The sequence below is a fragment of the Panulirus ornatus genome, chromosome 12, assembly GCF_036320965.1.
Source record: "Panulirus ornatus isolate Po-2019 chromosome 12, ASM3632096v1, whole genome shotgun sequence".
In the NCBI taxonomy this organism is placed as follows: domain Eukaryota; kingdom Metazoa; phylum Arthropoda; class Malacostraca; order Decapoda; family Palinuridae; genus Panulirus; species Panulirus ornatus.
The window spans coordinates 4,899,711-4,906,841 of NC_092235.1; the positions used below are offsets into that span (position 1 = coordinate 4,899,711).

The 7,131-nt window shown below is 39.4% G+C and overlaps 1 non-coding gene across 1 annotated transcript; it reads right to left on the minus strand.

The window, feature by feature from the left end:
- Positions 1 to 1,852: 1,852 nt before the first annotated feature.
- On the minus strand, positions 1,853 to 1,924 carry TRNAV-GAC (transfer RNA valine (anticodon GAC)). The gene has a single exon. It is a non-coding gene; the product is annotated as a tRNA-Val (tRNA).
- Positions 1,925 to 7,131: the final 5,207 nt, after the last annotated feature.

Below are 7,131 nucleotides of genomic sequence, written 5' to 3' on the forward strand. Positions count from 1 at the left end.
AACATATACATTTATCTTCACTACAGAATAATTTTCATTGCACCTTAATCTTCATTACTCCTTGTTTCAGCTACATCCGTATCTTCCATTCATTCTTATATCTTATATTAGTCACATCTTTACAATATCTTTATATTTTCTCTGTTCCGTCTTTTGGAAAATTGAAAATGAGAGTAAAGGATTTCCGGCCTTCTGCTCCCTCCCATTTTAGTCGCCTTGTACGACACGCAGGGAATACGAGGCAAGTATACTTTCTTCCCTATCCCCAGGGATAACAGCATCTGGTGTTCCCAGACGGTCACCCATCCAAGTACTAACCAGACCCAACGTTGCTTAACTGAAAAACTGGAGGAAGTGAAGTGTTTTAGATATCTGGGAGTGGATCTGTCAGCGGATGGAACCATGGAAGCGGAAGTGGATCATAGGGTGGGGGAGGGGGCGAAAATTTTGGGAGCCTTGAAAAATGTGTGGAAGTCGAGAACATTATCTCGGAAAGCAAAAATGGGTATGTTTGAGGGAATAGTGGTTCCAACAATGTTGTATGGTTGCGAGGCGTGGGCTATGGATAGAGATGTGCGCAGGAGGATGGATGTGCTGGAAATGAGATGTTTGAGGACAATGTGTGGTGTGAGGTGGTTTGATCGAGTAAGTAACGTAAGGGTAAGAGAGATGTGTGGAAATAAAAAGAGCGTGGTTGAGAGAGCAGAAGAGGGTGTTTTGAAATGGTTTGGGCACATGGAGAGAATGAGTGAGGAGAGATTGACCAAGAGGATATATGTGTCGGAGGTGGAGGGAACGAGGAGAAGAGGGAGACCAAATTGGAGGTGGAAAGATGGAGTGAAAAAGATTTTGTGTGATCGGGGCCTGAACATGCAGGAGGGTGAAAGGAGGGCAAGAAATAGAGTGAATTGGAGTCATGTGGTATACAGGGGTTGACGTGCTGTCAGTGGATTGAAGCAAGGCATGTGAAGCGTCTGGGGTAAACCATGGAAAGCTGTGTAGGTATGTATATTTGCGTGTGTGGACGTGTGTATGTACATGTGTATGGGGGGGGGGGTTGGGCCATTTCTTTCGTCTGTTTCCTTGCGCTACCTCGCAAACGCGGGAGACAGCGACAAAGTATAAAAAAAAAAAAAAAAAATATATATATATATATATATATATATATATATATATATATATATATGTATATATATATATATATATATATATATATATATATATATATATATATATATATATATATATATAAAAGACTGAAAACAATGAATTTCCCAAATAACAAAAATGGAAGCGCCGGGGTTTGAACCCGGGACCTCTCGCATGCCAAGCGAGTGCTCTACCACTGAGCTACGCCCCCAAGAACATTTTTTTGGACTTAGTATTATATGAAGCACTGAGATTACCACGGCAAAATAGTGTTTGACCGACCGTTGCCGACTAGCCGGCAAAATAACCACAGTAAATCTCCATGTTGCTGTCGTGTTTTCCTCTCAATTTTCCACGAAGAAATGAGTTTTACTTTTTTATTTTCGTTGCAATAGACTGGAACTAAGCTGACCTGGTATGAGGTCAGAGCCCTCATTATCATCCCTGCTAACTACCGGAAGCAGATTAAGTCGTTCCACAACCGATGTCCGGCCCATGTTAACTCTGATGTGCCCAGCAGTTGGAGGAGGATCGCCAGAAGCTTCTGGAAGATTTCAAGGACGTCTTGGTGGACCTGACCCTTTCAGATAAGGTCGAAAACCCCAATTTATTGTGAAGATCTTCACTATAACGTTGGACAAAGATACTGAATGTTGCACACATGTGATGCGGACAAAATGAAAAAAGAAAAAGACAAAAATTATGTCTGGTGTGGGTCTCGAACCCACGACCTTGAGTGTGTCAGACTCACGCTCTACCACTGAGCTAACCAGACAATAGAAAATTCGTCTGTTTCTTCAATTTGAATTAATGAAAATCTTTGCGAGGCAGCGTTTAGAAAAGAGTGATGTCTTTGACGAAATTTACTTGCTTGGCTCCTTCTTCTGTTCCTCATTATCGAAAGTAAACATACTGAAGGATATATATATATATATATATATATATATATATATATATATATATATATATATATATATATGTATGTATATATATATATATATTGAAAAGGATCGCAAATTTGCACGTGATCAAGTATATTCTTATGAGTCCACGGGGAAAATAAACACGATAAATTCCCAAGTGCACTTTCGTGTAAAACTCACATCATCAGGGGAGACACAACAGAGAAATATAACAGTCAGTTGATATACAACGAAGAGACGTAGCTAGGACGCCATATGGTAAACATGTGATTGTCCAAGACAGACAACAAGCGTATCATAAACTTATTATGTGGACAAGAAGGTGAATTGTTTACACATTTTATCAACATTAAAGTTATCCAATTTGTATAGACCATCACTAATATTAAGATTATAATTCTTTGTGTATTCAGTAATAGAAGATTCAATGATATTTCTCGTGGTACTTGAGTTAGAGTTAATAACTGAGATGGCATTATTAACTCTAATTCCAGTACCACGAGAAATATCATTGAATCTTCTATTATTAAATACACAAAGAATTATAAACCTTGAGGAAGCAACATGGCGGTCAAAAATAAGCTGCAGGAATGAAGTTTATGAATGGAATATCAGTGAGACGATCCAAATGACGAATGAATGAGAGCGTAGTCAACATACAATATAAAAGGACATATTATGAATGGCAGCCAGGCAAGTAACGGCCCAACTGAATGGAAGGATTTAAAAGTTCGCGTTATATGACGAATTTTGATAGATTATCCAAATTTCCATTCCAGTTATGAAACTTAATGGTTGTGTTCAGTTCTAGAGACAAAGTTTAAAGGTTTGTGTTTCAAAGATGAACCACAAAGGATATCGTTAAATTAACTGACATTAAAATTTGTCAATTAAGTGAATCATTTTGTACAATAGCTGTAATTTGACAGAGTTAAAAGTTCGCAATTTCATTACAATTCTAATTTAAAAGCTTGATATTTAATGATGGTTTGCACAAGCTTAACGTACATTTAAGTTTTGTGTTTATATGACGTATCTTAAAGGACTCTGGTAAAATAACGCAGCTGGAAGGTTTACGTTCAAATGATGGTGTTTAAATGTTAATTGATGAATGGCAGATTTAAATGGATAGATTTTAAGTTCGCGTTTTCATGAGCGACCTTAAACCTTGTGGTTGAATGTCACAGTTTAAATGTTGGTATGTACAATGTTGACCAGATGGCGGTAGTGTGTAGACACAGCCATACCAGGTCGTATTTATCATCATTAAAGTCACCTTCCTTACTTACTTATGGCGGCGATGAAATTCACTGGTTCTTGATTGTGCACCAATTAACCTATCAGATAATGGTACAATGTTTGCCTGGTGTTGCATATATCACGTCTGTTGTTGAAACACAAGAATGCCAGGTGACTTTGGGAGTGGATGATAATGTAAAGATCAATATAAATGTGGGAAATCTTGAACCGCCATCACCAGACACAACACATGTTTGGATCTGGCGGGGGGAGGGACTTGCCTGTGACGTCACGATGCCCCGCCTCCAGCCTGGCGCCGCTCTGTGTGTGTGTGTGTGTGTGTGTGTGTGTGTGTAGCCCCTGGGTTCATGTTGGCCACAGCCACCCACCGGCCGGTGGTCAGGTCAGTGGGCGGTGTGTGTGTGTGTGTGTGTGTGTGTGTGTGTAGTCCCTGGGTTCATGTTGGCCACAGCCACCCACCGGCCGGTGGTCAGGTCAGTGGGCGGTGTGTGTGTGTGTGTGTGTGTGTGTGTGTGTGTAGCCCCTGGGTTCATGTTGGCCACAGCCACCCACCGGCCGGTGGTCAGGTCAGTGGGCGGTGTGTGTGTGTGTGTGTGTGTGTGTAGCCCCTGGGTTCATGTTGGCCACAGCCACCCACCGGCCGGTGGTCAAGTCAGTGGGCGGTGTGTGTGTGTGTGTGTGTGTGTGTGTGTGTGTGTAGCCCCTGGGTTCATGTTGGCCACAGCCACCCACCCACCGGCCGGTGGTCAGGTCAGTGGGCGGTGTGTGTGTGTGTGTGTGTGTGTGTGTGTGTGTGTAGCCCCTGGGTTCATGTTGGCCACAGCCACCCACTGGCCGGTGGTCAGGTCAGTGGGCGGTGTGTGTGTGTGTGTGTGTGTGTGTGTAGCCCTGGGTTCATGTTGGCCACAGCCACCCACCCACCGGCCAGCCGGGCGGTAGTTTATAACTAAGACTGGTAGTTTCACATGCCACTTGGAGTGTCCCTCACTACAGAACTTGAGCAGCTCTTATCCTGAGGTGGAGCAGTTGATCCTCTCCACCAGGCTGGTACACTTGGTCTGCACCAGGTGGCTCCCTCCTGGTCATCCTGAGTGGTTGGTTGCTGTGTGGGATTTAATGACCACTGACTTGTGAAGGTCATTAGACCAGCCATCATTTTATCATCTGATAAAACATGAAGCAACGCCAAATATTACATGATCCATCTAAACTATTGAGAATGATGAAGTCTGATATTGTTACGTTACGTCATCCAATCTTGCCACTCACATGTTACGGTAATCACGACTACATACATAGTGTTGTTACGACTGATATTACTGTATGTACTGTAGTAACGTACTGTGGTTATGTGGACAACAGACGAGACCATCATTATGATGTGTCACCATCATGTATCTATAATACTTCTATAACCAGCATGATCAAGAAGGTTATAACAACATTATCCTTGTGTCACCAACATGTATCTATAATACTTCTATAACCAGCATGATCAAGAAGGTTATAACAACATTATCCTTGTGTCACCAACATGTATCTATAATACTTCTATAACCAGCATGATCAAGAAGGTTATAACAACATTATCCTTGTGTCACCAACATGTATCTATAATACTTCTATAACCAGCATGATCAAGAAGGTTATAACAACATTATCCTTGTAGTTGTTGGATCAGTGTAGAGCAGAGCAATACCTGGTGAACATTACTTCCTGGTTGGTGGCCGCCATAAATACCACCAGTGTTTATAAGCTCACACATGATTCCACCTTCTTGTAAGTGGAGCGAGAGTCGGTGGCTCAGGGTGCAGGTGTACTGATCATGTTGAGATGAGTAATAATGGATATATGAGCATACATTGGTGGGTTTCCTGTATATGCTAAACTTAAACTTGTTTCCTTGTCTATGGATCATGGAATCTAGAAATGGTAACATAACATTATTTTCATTTTTCTACAGTAAATTTGATGGAAGGTACTAAATTGTTAAGTAAGGGGAGAAATATTTGTAAATTTTCATTTGTTCGTCAAACACAAAGAACATCATCTACATACCTAAACCAAATTGCATTAGAAGGTAAGATATCCTTTAGTAATTTTGTTTCAAAACATTCCATGTAAAGATTACTTAGTACAGGTGAAAGAGGGTTACCCATTACCATACCAAATTTTTGAGCATAATAATCTCCATTAGATTGAAATACAGAGTCTTTTATACACAATTTTATCAGTTCAATGAAATTAGACCTTTGAAGCAGGTAAATGAATATCATCCAAGACATCAAATAAATATTCTAAAAGGTCATCAACTGGAACTTTAGTGAAAAGCGAGGAAACATCAAAGCTAACTAGTTTAAAATCAATATTAACATTGATATTGTTTAGCTTGTTGACTAAATCTACATTGTTCATGATATTAGAATTTGATACCTTACCCACTAAAGGGCTTAATAAAGAAACTAACTATTTTGACAATTCATATGTGATGGAGCCTACTGAACTCACTATAGGTCTTGCTGGAAAATTCTGTTTATGTGTTTTGATAAGTCCATACATATATGGCAATGAATGGGAGAAAGATGACAAACTTTTGATGAGAGAAATGTTACCTTTCAACAACAACTTCATTTCTTTATTGAAATGAGAATTAACTGCTTTTAAGGGATCATTTAAAAGATCATTCATTTTAGATAAATAGTTAGTTTTGTCTAAAATCACAACAGAGTTAGACTTATCTGCCTTGTTTAATCACGTTAAAAACTATGATCATTGTATTGACTGGAGTAACGCCATCTCAGTTATTAACTCTAACTCTATTACCAAGAGGAATATCATTGAATCTTCTATTATTAAGTACACAAAGAATTATAATCTTAATATTAGTGATGGTCTATACAAATTAGATAACTTTATTGTTGATAAAATTTGTAAAATGATAAGTTTACGAACGCTCGTTGTATGTTTTGGACAATCACATGTTTACCAAATGGCTCTTAGCTTCGTCTCTTCGATGTATATCAACTGACATATTTCTCTCTTGTGTCTCCCCTGATGATGTGATTGATACACGAAATTGCACTTGGGAGCTTATCGTGTTTTATTTTCCCCGTGGACTCATAGGAATATCTCGATGACGCGCAAAATTGTGATCCTTTCCAACATGGATTCCACACGGCTCTTCTATTTCTTCTCTACAAGCTGTCCTGGACTTTCTCCTTTCGTTACTGCTTTCTCCAAATCGCTTATCAAGGCTTACCAACTGAAGTTACGATTTGGATTCCTTAGGAAATGCCTTGATGAACAAATGATGCCAAGATCTGTCCTACCTCAACGTTTGTTTCAGCTGTCTGGTCAACGATTTGACCAATTCCAAAATATATTTTTAAAGAAAAACATTGAATTAAAGAAACGTGAAATGGAGGAGGCTTTTCGCATTTCAAGAGAGAAGAAACGTGCCTTTCAAATGGCAATACCGACACACTGGAAGAACCGGATGTTGGAATATTGCTATGATAAATTAAGGAAAGAATGCAATAGGCTGCAAGTGTCACTAAATTGTAAGTTGGACCATCTTATTGAAAACAGCGACTGGACCAAGAACACAAACCCATCTTTTGTGGTAAACCTGTCTAATAAACAACTAGATAAATATTCCTTGTGTGCATTAGGCTATGGTTTGTTTTGTGTGCCCTGACAGGGAAGCCAGCTGTGTTGATGTCACAAAGTCTTTTTGTAATTTAGAAAAATACAGTAATTTAAGTAATGATGAAATTAATATCTGTAAGGGTTTAGTGTA